This window comes from Anguilla rostrata, chromosome 2 (assembly GCF_018555375.3).
Source record: "Anguilla rostrata isolate EN2019 chromosome 2, ASM1855537v3, whole genome shotgun sequence".
Lineage (NCBI taxonomy): Eukaryota > Metazoa > Chordata > Actinopteri > Anguilliformes > Anguillidae > Anguilla > Anguilla rostrata.
The window spans coordinates 1106835-1121774 of record NC_057934.1 but is presented as its reverse complement, the minus strand read 5'-3'; the positions used below and the strand labels follow the sequence as shown (position 1 = coordinate 1121774).

The 14940-nt window shown below is 42.7% G+C and overlaps 1 long non-coding RNA gene across 2 annotated transcripts in view; it reads left to right on the top strand.

The window, feature by feature from the left end:
- The window catches only part of LOC135243194 (uncharacterized), a 268390-nt gene that overhangs the window by 240222 nt on the left and 13228 nt on the right, over window positions 1-14940 (top strand). Inside the window, exons 2-3 of one of the 2 annotated variants that reach the window (XR_010326579.1) lie at window positions 4415-4526; window positions 5444-5794. This is a non-coding gene — a long non-coding RNA (uncharacterized LOC135243194). Of the gene's footprint in view, window positions 1-4414; window positions 4527-5443; window positions 5795-14940 lie in introns of those variants that run through there. The other variant, XR_010326577.1, reaches the window with a different exon arrangement.

Below are 14940 nucleotides of genomic sequence, written 5' to 3'. Positions count from 1 at the left end.
TAAAGTTTCTCCACTTTTATAATAAGCAAGAGTGGAGTTGCTGAATAAAAAATGACTCCTTGTACCGAATTAAGCCTGACCCTAAAAGAACTGAAATGCACCTACATCTGTTTTCATTTCTTTTCTTTTTTTTTAAGAACCCATGATTCCCAACAAATGAACATCGTGTTCTGGTTTGTCGTTACAATTGTGTTCCTCTCTGACCATGTTGTCATCTTTGTTCAGACTATGAAGTCCCTGATGTATGATGGTAATGGGTTTGTTCCATTGTGTGTGTGTCTGTGTGTGTGTGTGTGTCTGTGCATTACTGGCTGTGTAAAACAGGGCCTTCTACTATAACTCACATCATGTTGTGTTTCTTCATCTCCACGTTGTCTTGCTACTGGCTGTGTGCATGAACTCCAGGCTTAGGCCAGACCCCTTGTGCTGGACTGGCTGACCTGCTTGGAGCTCCGATGGACTGCTTGGTAGTCTGATGCAGCCTGATGGCACACAGAGGTGTGAGTCCTTTGTCCTGTTGTGAGCTGGCTGGGTGTCTGATTGTCACTGGAGGACATTTTCATGTACAGCTGATTGTTATTGGATTAATTAGTGCGGTATTGAGCAGCCATGATGAGGATGTGTGATCTCGTTCCCTGCTTGGAGGGCACCGTTTCTGCGTGTTGTTCCGATCGGGGCGATAACAGAGGCTCATATGAAGCGCGCGGGTGTCTCTGTGGCGTCAGACACGAGGAGGCGCAAACTGAACACGAGAGGTCCTCGGTTATTTTTTTTAAAAAGGCTCCGTCTTGTCAATGTAATTGGCACACGGCGTGAGAGTGAGCGCGCTGGACTAAACAAATATGGATCGCATGTTTGTGTTCCCTTTGTGCCCTGTGAGGGGTGAGCGGCATGTCTTCATCAGAGTGAAAGGGTCTGAGGAGCCCCTCTTTGTGCCGGGGTCCACCGGGGCCCAACCTGGCTGCTCGGAATGAGAAAGGGGGACAGGACGGCCCGCGAGCGCGCTGGCGAGGCCTGTGGGACGTCCCGCTTTGTTCCCCTTTTATGGCCGGCCAATCGGAGGGCTGACGGGGCTGTCCCCTCGCATGTTCCTCCCGTATCTCACACGGCCCAGTTTTCGACAGGCTAAGTGCTCAAATTGAGCCATTTTGTTTCACTTTAAAATAAACCCGGATCTATTATGCCTGATTTCTCATTCATGGCTCCCTCTCTCCCCGCGACACTGCCCTGCTCTCTCTCCCTCTCTCTGCTCCTTTTTAACGGTGCCCCCCCCCCTCGGACACACGGGGGTAACCTTGCGAGGGCCGCTGTTTTCACTCCGGGCATGTCAGCTTCAATCTGCGGCGATTTGGTGTGAAATGCGCTCCTCGGTGTGGGGCTCCAAGGTCAGGCCCTGGTAATTGATGTTGCTTATTCATCTGTTTCCCGTGTCATTCTCTCCCCCACACAGTAGCCTTTGTTTGGCTAAATTGTTTGAAGATTTACTGTAGTTCTTAGAGCCCTGCGAAGCACCCCGCCCCCCCCGCCCCCCCCCCCCCACCGCGGAGCCTCAATGTGCCTGCCAAGCAGGGGGCTCAGAGTAGATGACATATAATGGCTCTCGGACAAAAGGCCTTTTTTTTCCCCCAGACAAGATGCGGGGGACATCTTCTTGCATAACAATTAGGGCAATTTTCAAACTAATTTACTATGAAATCACTCTCTGCAAAAACCCTCATATTGTTATACAAATGCTAATTAATATTAATAAAGGCCAAAATAGATTTTAGGCGGGGGAAAAAAAATGTAATATCTGCACTGCACAATATTTGCTAATAACAAACGACTTGGGAAAAGCTGTCACATAAATAATGTTCTATAATATAGGCTACGAGATGGAAAAACTGTATGTGGTCACTGTACGATTTCTGTTGGAAGGCCCAAACAACCAATGGAAACAGAATTACTCACCACGAGCCTAAATGTGGCATCTTCCTCCAAACACAACAGAAGATCCCTTGAGTGTGTATTCCTGGGTGTGTTCCTAGCTGAACAGGACACGTATGCCTTTTTCCTTTTTTAAAATGAGCATCAGCTTCATTCATTTAGCCTTTGACATGCATTTCATTAATTATGTTTATTTTCTTATATATTTTCCTCTGGATGTGCCAAGCTCATACAAAGTAAATTCATTTTAAATGGATAAACAAAAAACGTGTTTTGGTACCAACAACTTATTTCTCCCTCATTTTCTCACAGAATCTTCTTCAATCCCCTTTATAAGCCGTGTGGTTTGATCATTTGAACGCCAAACGAAAGATGAAGAAATCGATTCACATGTTTGTCCAAAAAAACTCAAAAAGAAAATCAACTCACCCAAAGAACTGCCAACTCAGTTTGTACGCTGGAGGGACAAATAATTAGTTTCACAACAGAGACTACCCATGCACTTTCATTTCTGCAGTAAATGACATATCTGTGGCATAACTCCCAGCCCTCAGCTTGGACTCCACATGTCCAAGCTTTCACCAAGTTAAACTGTCCAGCACAAGGCACATATTTACATAGCGACAGTCCAAGATATTAAACTGGCTTTCAGTTTGTTGAGAGAGGTGAATGAGGCACTCAGTGTTTATGCTGCGTTTTGTTCATGTCAGGCTTTATTTTAACATTTGTTCCTGCGAGCCTCATGTTCTAATGAATGGATAAACAAAACACTGCTCCCTGATGTTCTAAAATAAATCAAGATGCACTACAAAAATAAAAAAAACATTTTTTTTTCAAAATGATTTATTAAATTTTTTGGACATTTTTAAACTGAAAACAACGGTGCTACTCTTAACACAACCCACAACCCATGTTACAGACTTAACAAGACATCCTAATAATAGCTCCATTGTAGCTTAAATTTTTAAAGAGAAACCGTGATCTTATTTCATTTAGTTTCAGAAAATAATTTCGTTTCATGTTTTTGTTGTCTGCATTATTGACACGGCGAGCGGGCCTCGGGGGGGGCGGGGGGGAAGGCACAGCCGTTTCTGAGCGGTTTGAGAGTCTGAAACCATCTACCCCACCAGGCCTTTGATCTGCCCATCGACAGCGGGGCAGACCGGGAGCGCACGCTGCTCGGCATGCTGGGATGCGAACGCACCTGACAAACGCCGCCTTCAAACATTAAAGCGCTCGGAGGCCCCGGCCCCGCGGCCCCGCGGCTCGGCGGTACGGCGGTACGGCGCTCGGCGGTACGGCGGTGCGCCGCGGTGGAGATTCAATAACAGAGCTCAGCAATATGCTTCCTGTGTTATCACGCCGGCGAGCGCGCGGGGAAGGACTCCCTCGAGTGAAGTTTAAGCTCCATTGCTGGTTAAATTGCCTTAATCTTTCAGAGGTGCACTTAAGCCGGGAACTGACAGAGAGCGCGGGGCCTCCCAAACGGAATATTTCAGGATACTTCACCTTTGAATCCATTACGCTCTCCGCTCGCCCCGCGGAACGCGCCGCCGCTGGTTTACTCAGCTGGAGTAATCGTTTTCAACATGCTGTGATTTCTTTTCTTTTTTTTTTTTTAAAAAGGAAGTTAAAAAAGGACATTACTTATTGGTTAATGTAAATTAAAGGCAATTTAAATACCAGTGTTGGCATTCAGTCTTGGTGCAAAGGGCGGCCAGGAGGGGGGAGGGGTTTCCTGTGGTACCGAAAGTGTACTTGTAACATGAACGTGTGTTACATGAGAACACTGTTACACAACCTTTATTACGACCTGTATTCATATGATTTTCTCAGCATAATTAAGCAAAACTCACTAACGCGTTGGATTTTTTGTTTTATTTTCATCTTTCAGTTATTCTACAAAAATGCTTGATTAAAATAAAAATGAAATAAATATATTTAGTATGTGTTAGCTTTTTGTATGATGTGTTGGCTTTATATATGAGCTCAATATATTCAGTATGATGTGATATTATTATTTTTGTACACAGTAAAATGACCAGTGTTAATTAAACTCCAACAGTGTTAATAAAACTCTTAACAGATAACATTTGGTCCCACATTCCAGAGTGGGACCAAATGTTATGTGTTAAGAGTCTAATTAACACTGGTCATTTCACTGTGTATTTTGGCACAAACTATGTGGAGAACAGACAGAGAGTAACTGTAGCCCTGTGTCAGGATGCGAGTGCTGTAATGTGGGTGTGTCTCCGTTGCGTCCCAGCTGTCTGTCATTCGTCAGATCTCTGTTTACAGAGGTGACAGCGAGGGCTTGCATCCTGACAGGGAGATACACAGCCAATGACAGAGCAGCGTGCCAACTGTTTTCTTAAAACTGAGTTATTGATTTTTCACCCGCTGCATTGTTTTTGCTGGGTGACCTGTGCTAGCTGTTTCTGTGGGCTAGAATTTATTTCTTCTTTTATTTTATTCTTTATTTTACCAGGAAATCCCCCATCAGATGAGCATCTCTTTTGCCAGGACCTGAGGACCAAGAAACCAAGAAAAGTATGACGATAACTAGCCGCTTAACTAGCTAGCTTATGGAAAGAAGCTTGGTGAGTTGCAAAACATCAGATTGTCTACTAAAATTTACTACACAGTCAAAACATTTAAAAAATGCAATGTACCTGTATGAAATGTTCAATCCAACTAGTATTCCCAGTTTTACTGAAATCCACCACCATTCCTACTGTGTATAAACTGCAAAATATGTTGAAGTTGTCACAATTTTTACAGGATGCAGATACCTGCAAAGGGTATATCAGCTACCACCGGTACACTGAAGGCACATTTCTCTGACTTTAGTTTTGGACATGCTTTGAAAGGTCAAATTTAAGCTGCGTTGTAACTGAGATACAGCCATGGTTGCTGGAAGAGGGGAAAAAAGTCAGTTATTTACTACCCGGCTTCATATTCAAAATAAGAAATAGAATTGTAAATCATATCAGTAGTGAATGAGAAACAACCCACAAATACTATAGAATTACCAACACAGGCTTTGAGTGGCAATATGTTCAATTTTGTCAATATTGATTTTTTATTATTTAATTGGTTATGGAGGGAAACCATGTATAACTGGAACCATATTAAAATGACTTCTGCACATAAACTAACTGCATATGGCATGCATTTGAAAATATACATTTAGGAGATTGAGATGCCAGAGCATCTGGACTGCATTATTTAAAAAGTAAGGGGAAAAAAGTGCAACCAGGACTTTAATTCTTGTCAATCAATTAAGCTTTCACCAGAACGATTCATGTACAAATTCCAAATGGGCACTACTAGTATGACTCGAGAATGTCTTTTGGTGTTATAGAGGGTAAAAAAAAAAAAAAACCTTCACAAATACATGTACTGACAATATTTTAAACATACAATTCAGAAGTTTCCGATTTAAGCCATTGCTATTACAATTTGTGTTCTAAAATCAAAGATCACAACTCTTTTTTTATTTTATTTTATTTTGCAGCATGTGCAGAAGTCAGTCTGCATGCGCCGTGTGTTCTCAACGTCAACAGAGATATTTGGCGCAATAGGGAGCGGCGGGAGACGGACTTGTTACGCGTAAACGAGGCGTCTGTGTTCGGTATCTCCTGCCCTGTTGCTCCAGCGCTTCTGCCCCACTCGCGCGTCTGTCACCTCCCAGTGCAGATAAACCGCGGGCCTTTTTGAAAACAAAGAAATAATTACAGCGGCACGTTTAATCCTGTCATTGACGTGTCAGCAGGCTGCGCTGCCGGTAACGTTCGAGAGGGCTTTTGAAGTGGCAATCTTTCTGAGACTTTTGGATCATTACACAATAAAGAACACTTCATAAGCATCGCATTGAGATGGGGGAAATGATGTCTAATGATGTTGACAGCAATTCAGCTCTCTAGAATTACAAAAGGATTTGACTAGGCCTGCCTTTTCTAATGAAGCTTACTTTTTTCTTTTTTTTTTAAAGGTAATGGAATACCCGTTCTTGAATATCTTTCTTTTTATCAATACTGTCAGCATGAGTCTTTAATGCTGCTCAGATAATAGCAGTAATGCGTGTCCTCCAAACTGACAAGTCAATTCGCAAGAGGCCATCCTGGATGGAAAAATGAAATGGAGAGTGCAACTATATACTTTTCCCTTTGATTTTAATCACTGCAGATAAGATGATTTGTAGAGAAGTATGAATTTTATCTGAGGATGTACAACATGTAAGCCTGCTACTGGGTCAGTGGGATGCTTTTGCCAACTAAAAGGATTCGTGCTCTTTGAAAAATAACCAAATTCTTAAAATGGGTGTTCAACTCCTGACGAATGCGCACGTGACTTTTCGGCAAAGCCCTGCAACCATCTGAGGTTTTACAAATCCCACAATCCGCTTTGCTGACATACTTGCGCTATCAAGGTCCTGCTTGTGTGATAATGACAGATTTGATCTTCTCAGGTTTGTTTCATCCTTAAGGGTCCAGCCCTAATCCAACCTTGCCCAACCTTTGCTGAACAGTAAAGCACTTCCAGTCAGACACTTAACTACCTCTTCCTTTTTGAAGTGTCCGAAGCATCTTATCTGCTCAAGTTCAACCAAATGCCTCCAAACTCATTGGATGGTGCTTCAACCCACAGCAAGACAATGATCCCAAACATACTGCTAAAACAACAAAGAAGAAAATTCTTGACTTGCCAAGTCATTCGCCCAATCTGAGCCCAGTTTAATATGCTGAAGAGAAAACCAAAGGCAACAAGCCCCTGAAACAAGCAGGAGCTGAAGATGGCTGCAGTACAGGCCTGGCAGAGCACCACCAGAGGTGATACTTAACACCTAGTGATGTTTATGGGTCAAGTAGTCATTGCATGCAAACGATATTGTCACACACAGAGCCAAAGCATGAAAAAAAAGTCTTTGTCCCAAACATTATGGAGCTCACTCACTATATATATATATATTTATATATATATGCATTTCCAGGCACTACACAGGATTTGAGATTAGATTATTAACACGCTATGTCTGAAATGTGTCACCCAATTTGCAAAAGACAGAGGGTGTGAGTGATTCTTAAAAGGTGCATCATTTTCTGAAGAAACACTTGACACTTGCAAAAATGCACGTGTAATATATCTGTTGACCGCATTATTTTCCAGACTTAATTCTGTGTTATCACTGCCTGCTCAGAAAACTGCATATATGTATCTCCTGAAGTGTCAAAACTGTATCAGGGATCATATGGGGAGCACAGAGGGTTTAATTGGCTGGTAGACTTGTTTAATTATCACATCCAAGAGCTTTCCTCATATAGAACAGCCATTTTAACAAATCTTAACAGTAAATCACCAATGACACAACTGGAGACTGGTTTTTTTCATTATACGTTTGATAAATATATCAGGGCTTTGTGATATATACACAGTGTATGTGGTGAATAGTCAATATTTTTGCCTGTTTGTACCCTGATCTCGCACCTACCTTGATGAACAAGTCAGGATGCATTTGTTTCAGTTACCATGATTTTTAGACAAGTGTTTTGATTGTTGAGGTTGTAATCCCTATTATTATTATTATTATTATATAATGTAATATAGTTTGTAAATGGAGTTTTAATAGAAACATGCTTTAATCAATTGTACAACATAAACTACCTGGTTTCAATCAGCATATTTCCTTAAAAATGCAAATATGTTTCTCAAGTGTCAGTAGAGCTAACTCACCAAACTTTTCTTCAGAGTTTCTTAAGAAAAATTGTGATGCTAGTATTTACTTGAAAATAAAAGAAGTTTAATTTAAGGACAAGCTTTGACTTGATACAATCTTGGGATTTTAACACAACGTTCTCATTCTCTGAAAACATCAAAACATTACAAATGTAGAAATGGTTTTACAACTGCCATTGACTAGCACTAGTCCTACATAATAATAATAATAATAATAAATTAATTAATGTTGCTCTCAAAAGGCCACTTGTCATTCCTATGTCTCAAGCAATTTGTTGTATTTTCTGAGGTTTTTTGACATGACATCGCAAATTTACAAAAAGGCCACTTCATTCTCTGTCTTATGAAAACAACGGAGCGATCAATCGCATGTATTTGATCGTGAGGGAAACTGAGGAATGTGCTCGACAGGAGTGTGTTCTGAGGATGGGGGGGGGGCACTGGGGAAGGCAATTTCTGGAAGGGGGGGGGGAATAGCACACGGGCAGCTGGAAACCTTTTAATTAGTACTAATTACCTCAGCAGAAAACGTTGGGGGGGCTGGAAAGGATTTGTGTCAGCGAGTGAAAGATCAAAGATTGCGGCGCTCGCATTTTAGTCTGTTGAGTTAAAAAAAAAAAAAAGGAAAAAAAACTAATAAGCGAGTGGTAATGGGGCCCCTGAGAGCCCAGCCCAGGTGGGACGGCCCCTAATCCCTTCCTCGCCTAAGCCTCGGGCGCGCCTCCCCCCAATTAAATAATCAGATGCTTTCATTTTCCACTGATGCTGAGAAATTAAGATTTCTTCGCCCCCTGTCGCGAGGACAAGATGAGATTCCAGACCGGTGTTCCCATCAGCCCCGGCGTCGCCGGGCCCTCCCTAACGGCGCTAATGTGGCCCAAATATGCGGCTTTTGCCGAAACGTTCCTGTGAGGAGCGGAGAGGACGCGCGTGTGCGCGCGGCCCGCAGGCTCCCGGACGGCTCTGATGTGGCCCTTTTGGGAGGGAGGGGCTTAACGGAGGCCACTGGTGCGGCTGTGTCAGGGTCATCCATCAAGTGCCATTGATCATTTGCCACGAAGCGACAGTTGCTCAGTGATTATTTGCTGTTAGTGCAACATTCAAACGTACATGACTGGAACTTCTGCGGCTGGTCAGCTGACTCAGTCCTCGAAGGATTTTTTATTTATATATTTTTTTTTTTTACATTGAGATATTTACAGCGTGATGGGCAATGTTTACTGCACTTGAAAGGTCCTCATTTGTTTACCGTTTACAGAAATGTGCAGTTTAAAATGTAGGTTTTTCTTAACCTTCAATGACAGTTTGAAATATATATATTTTTTTGTAAATGGGTTATCCACTCTAATAAGTATCATTTAGAATGCGTACCATGACTGACCTTGGTCAGCAACAGTAATAACAAGTAATAACAAATAACTTTTGTTTTCACACAGTTTTTAATGCATGCTGTCAAATGTCTGAATTAAGAAGTGTTCACGGCAGTAGCCTTTTTAAAATTCAAACGTAGACATGCGGGCCTTATTTTCCGTCGGATGAAAAATGTGCGTCTCTGGAGCAAACATCTGTTAGACTTGAGGACCAAGAGCCACAAACATCTGTCAGGATTAAGGAGCAAGAGACACTGAAGGATGCACAAAATCTTTATCATGCTTCATCCTCAAAAATTTTTATGCTTTCCTTTTTGTTTTTTTTCGTACAAAATGGCGGCCCGAGCCTCATTCAGCGGGAGGCTGACCCTGGGACGAGGACGGCCTTGGCGCCCTGAGTGAGAGCGCGAGGCGTTTACAGGGCCCTAAATGGGGTCAGTCCTTTGTTGGTCGGGGGCTGCAGTGATAGAGGCTGACTCATATGATATAAGGCTTAAGCGCTATAGCACTTAACGCGCTGGGGTAATTAACGGCTTTCAGCTGCAGCCCCCGCTGGCGTGGGGGGGTTGGGGGGGGGGGGACGTCGATGCCTTGGGTCAGCTCTCCGACTTCAACCTGCATGTGACCCCCGCTCGGGCTCCTGGGCTCTCGCTGACCCACCCCTCTTTTTCCCTCCCTTTTTTTGGACAGATGCCTTTTGCGATTTTGACCTCCGCTTGCTCCTCGCGTCATTGTTTTCCGTGACCTTTTTTTCTCAGGTGACGTGTGCGGCAATTAAAGTGCCGGGTGTGAGCGTCGGTCTCGTAAATTACCCGTCTGACGCGGACGGCCAAACGCGGTGCCCGGTGACTTCATTTTCTCAGGTGCAGGTTTTTTATTTTTTTTTTTAAAAAAGATTGTGATTTAAATCTTTCTTTTTTTCAACCAGTTGTATTTTGGGGCTAAATATTTTCTAATGCAACAGCATGTTTAAATTTTGTTTTTCGCTGGATGTGAAGACACCCAAAGTCTTTAAGCACCTTCGACAATGAACTCCACTTCATTTATTATTCTCTCTCAGGTATTTTCAGCGAATGCTCCGTGCTGGAGGAGGATCAGATCCGTGGCAGCCTGCTGTTCCTCCCCATCACGGTCAGGACTCATGACCGTAAGCCGGACCCTTGAAGCTGAGCATGTGGCCAGCTATAAATCCACCATGGGGGTGGGGTGGTGGGATGGGGTGGGAGGGGGGGGGGGTGGCCTTTTTTTCTGGGAAAAGAGGTTTTCAGGTCAGAGTTGAAATGATCAGGGGTGTGACATAACAAGGCATCCAGGACACAAAGAGATGCTTCATGCTATCTCCAGTAGTCTGGTCATGACCTGAAGATGCTATTTGTGGCCCTGAGCAACCTTTAAATGCAAACAAAATTAGGTTTCATAAGTGTTAGCTGTTCAATGGTTTATGTTATATGTTTGTCTAGTATAACGGTTGCAATAAGTGTGTACGGTATCAAGGTTCATGTTATAAGTATGCACTGCCATTTGAAGCATCAGAAGGAATGTATTTTACCTTAATGGCAAGTCACTGGAACAAAGTATTTCTTTTTTTTTTTCTTCTTTAAAAAAAAAAAATGGATGAAGCAGTAAAACTGATGGCACCTTCGTATTTTCAGTGATACATAAGCATAATGATTATCATTTAGTCACTGTGCCAAATAATAATGTTTCCAGGATTTGTGGTTCGCTGGGGAATGTTTATTGTGTGTAACATATGGTGCGTGTGAATGAGATGCAGGCTTTGACTTGCCCCCTTATACATCAAGCATCAGTATTACTAGCATGTGAATTTACAACTCGGCGGCCATTTTCCCTGCCAGGCTTATAATATTACACGGCTTATCCAGGGGAAGGAAAAGGAGCTCAGTCACTCTATTTTTGTTTCCACTTTTTACGACGGGACATTCCCCGGACACGGTGTAGCATTTGGTCTCATTGTTACACGCGCACACTCGTTTTGTGCTTAAATCTCTCTTGGCTTTTTTTTTGGTTTTTTTTTTCATTTTTTAAAGGCTGAAACATCGTTCGTTTTCAGCTGGTTTGGTTAATTACTTATTTATTTATTTGTGTGTGACAGTTATCCATTTAAACTGTCTCCCTGCCTTAAATGGAGAATGGTGCTCGCAGTCGCTGGGGAGGAGGTGGCCTTTAGGAAGACGGACGTCGAGTGTGTCGGACAGCTCCTGTGCCTGATAAGGAAAAGGGCGCGGGGTCGCGACCTCCCCCGGCAGGGTCCGTCGGGTCAGCTGGAGGCGCTGTTGGAAACAAAGTTTGCGGGAGCCCGGGTCGAATCCAGCTTAAAAAGTCAGGCCTGTCAAAAGCCTCCGTCACATTCCTACCTACGGGCCACCTCGGCTGATCCCCGGTCATTAATCAAACCGGAGAGACGGCCTGACCCCGGCCCCTTCCCTTTGAAGCACGCTGTCCTCGGCTGCATGAGGAAATAATTTGCTGCCTGATTCAATGAGCCATCAGAGAAGCCAGCAGACCTAATGACATGTGAGAATATTAACCTCCTACCACCGAGAGCTGTGAATCTCGGGAAGGAGTCTATAATTCACCCTCTGCGTTTCACAGGCTCTCTCTCTTTCTCTCAAACGCGCACACACACACACATGCCGCACACACACTCACACATACATGCACATGCATACCATACACACACGTGAACACACACACACATCGCACAGGAATACACAGACATACTCACAAACACACACACACACACACACACACACATACAGAAACATACACTTCCTCTCCTTCATAAGAATTTTAGGACCTACTCTGCGACTAAGAAAAAATGTGTTGTAATCTTATAGACACATTTATACATGAAACCATGCTTGTAATGTTGTAAGTAAATATACAACTATTTGACATAATCTACATAATATTGCTTTTATTGCATTTTAATGTATGCATATACAACATGAATAATATTATACAATACACAACATGAATAATATTCCATGTTGTATTTGAAATTACATCAAGTATGTGTGTATTTATTTTTTCTCATAAAAATCCTCCCCCATTCCTTAAAAATGTAGAACTTAAACACAAGAAGTGGGAAGTATTCAATAAGTGATAGCAGACACACAACAATTGTGTTTAAGGGAAAACATCTGCATTTCCACAGTGCATCAACTGTTGTAAACTCACAGAAATGGGCATAAGTACCGAGTCTTAGATAAAGTATGTACTTTGAAAATAAAGCACTGGTGATAGCTTTGATTCCAGTATTTCTCGCAGTTGCATTTTTAAGAATGATTCAGATAACTGCAGGCAAAATCGCTAACAAGACAAAACTAATGAAAAAACATTTACAACACCAACCAATGATTAACCGACTAGGTAGATAATTACCTTGTGTGTGGTTTTTTTTTTTTGTTACCCCAGCTAGGTTTTCAGAAGGAAAGACTTTACACTGTTTCTTGGAAACTCCTAGGTCTTTGTGAGGAGCATGAGCTAGCTAACACCAGTGAGATAGTTACCTTACACCTACAATTAGTGAGACATATTTATAAAACAAACCAATGATTAACTAACAACGTAGATAATTACCGTGTGTTTTTTTTTTTTAAACCCCAGCTAGCTTTATGGAAAGAATGACTCTTCACGGTTGCTTAGATTCTTCCGGGGTCCCATCAGTAGCAAGCTAGCTACCATAAGCTAGATGTTCACAACCACACCTACAATTAGATCAAATTTCATTATTAATTTTCTGAAATGAACATTAGGACCACGCCAGTAATCCTGGCAAGATGTGCTTCTCCATTTGCATTCCGTCTGAGGGCCCTGTGTATATTTTTGAGAATCCAAAATGGCCGCAGTTATAAAAATAAAAAAAAGTCATTGTTGTAGCCATGGATTCTGGCATTCTAGAATTCATGGCCGTACACCGTGAACTTGGCATAGGAACAAAACAAACCTGCGTTCCAACGCACCTCAAAGCAAAAAGGTTTCGTTTCGAGATGACAGATGCTTTCCGGCACAACGCTGAGTTCCTGCTGAGAGACAACTGCTTCCTGTGCAGCCTTGAGTTATAATAATATCATAATGTCTGCTCCGTCAGATCCACAACAGCACATTTGCAGTAAATTTACACTCAAGTGTTTGGACAGTTGTGGAAAAGTGAGATACAAGTTTTGGCATGGTTCATGCAGAATCCTGGGAGATGAAAACCACAGCGAAGCTGTTTAAGTCTGCAGATGTTATGGCTTTGATGCAACCCAGTGTCTCTCGCGGGTAACCTTACGGATGGCATATTTAAAAGATAAAAGATATTTGTCAAACATTAACGTCAATCTACTCTTTCGATTAACAACAGCTGTAGAAGTGAAAGAAAGAAAGAAATAAATAAAGAAAGAGAGAAAAAGAAAACGAGCATCTGCAAGTGTGTTCTCACAGCCTTCCAATCAAATTCTTCGCATTCCCTGATGACTCGGTAATCCAGTGAGTCTCTGGCATAATGCGCAGCAGGCCAGGCTTCCCTCTGTTAGCTCACTGCTTTGAACATCGCTCTCCATATAGTTTCTTTTTTATTGAGTTTATTATTAAAACCAGTCAAATCTAACTTTTTTTTTTTTAAACCACCAGGCTCCCTTCACCCATTCGTTATGGTTTCTTATCTTGGCAGGCAATCTGAACTGAACGGCGGCTAGTCCATTATGCACTTATGAGGCCCATCGCTCCTGCGGTATTGGCCAATTCATCAAACATTTATCTTTTTGCCCTCAGAGCGACGTGTCAATTTGCCCGTCACTCCTGAGCCCTCGCCCTCGCACCGGAATAAAAACATAACTTTTTTCGGCGCCCTCAGTCGGCTGGTCTGCAGGTCCACCTTTGATGCGATGCCACACCTCAAACTGTAGAACGAGGCCCGGGGCTTATAACACACTTTTCCCGCTCTACAGACGGGGATTAGAAATATATTCTTCCTTGCCCCTCTTTTATTTTTACAGCCGGAAAAGGAAGAGAGAGAAAACGCTATTTCGTTATTCAGTGCCATTGTAGGCTCCACTTAAAGGATCTACCTCATTGTGCTGCTGTTGCTGGTGTCTGCTCACAGGTGTATTCATTATCTCCTTCATTTTTATTTATTTTTTGTCTCTTCATGTAGTCTAGCTTTGTGTATGTATAGCAGCAAAATTGTACACCCCTCCCACCATATAGCTCGATGGGAGGCCGCCTTCTCCCTTCAGCAGACTGGGGAAGTAGCCTAGAAGAGCTTCACACACACACACACTCTCTCACTCTCTCTCACACACACACGCATACACACACACTCACACACACACACAAGGACCGTCGTTACGATGTCCTTCAATGTCAAATTTTGCTGCCAACTAGAGTTTGTTTAATTCCTGCATGGCTGCGGAGAGCATCTCTAAAATGCCTAATGACATTCTTATTGACACTCGAGAGGAGGCAATGTTTCAGTCTGTCTCACAAAAGTCTTACGCAGGGGCTTTCAGACCTCCTGGCCACAGGTTGAAGACGTCTGACCTGAAACGCATACAGACTAATGACTGCCCTGACTGACGTTTCAACCAATAACCCCAAAAGTGTTTGTCCGTTGTCAGCGGGAGTTTATCAGTCAGTGTCTCTGCATTACTATTTGTCTATTGATCCATCCATCTCTGCCTCTCCTTCTCTGCATCATTGTCTGAACTCTTGTCATTGTGCTGGCTAGTCCAGAGCTAGGCCCGCATGTTTAAATTCTCCTGCCTTTCGCTAAGATGGCAAAGGATGGGCGCATTTTCAAGGTCGTGAAAAGGCCATGTGGTGTGATTTTGAAATCCCATATTTTAGCTTGTGTTGCCTTCCTGAATTGTTGCTTCCCATTCATGTTTCTTATCATTTGCTT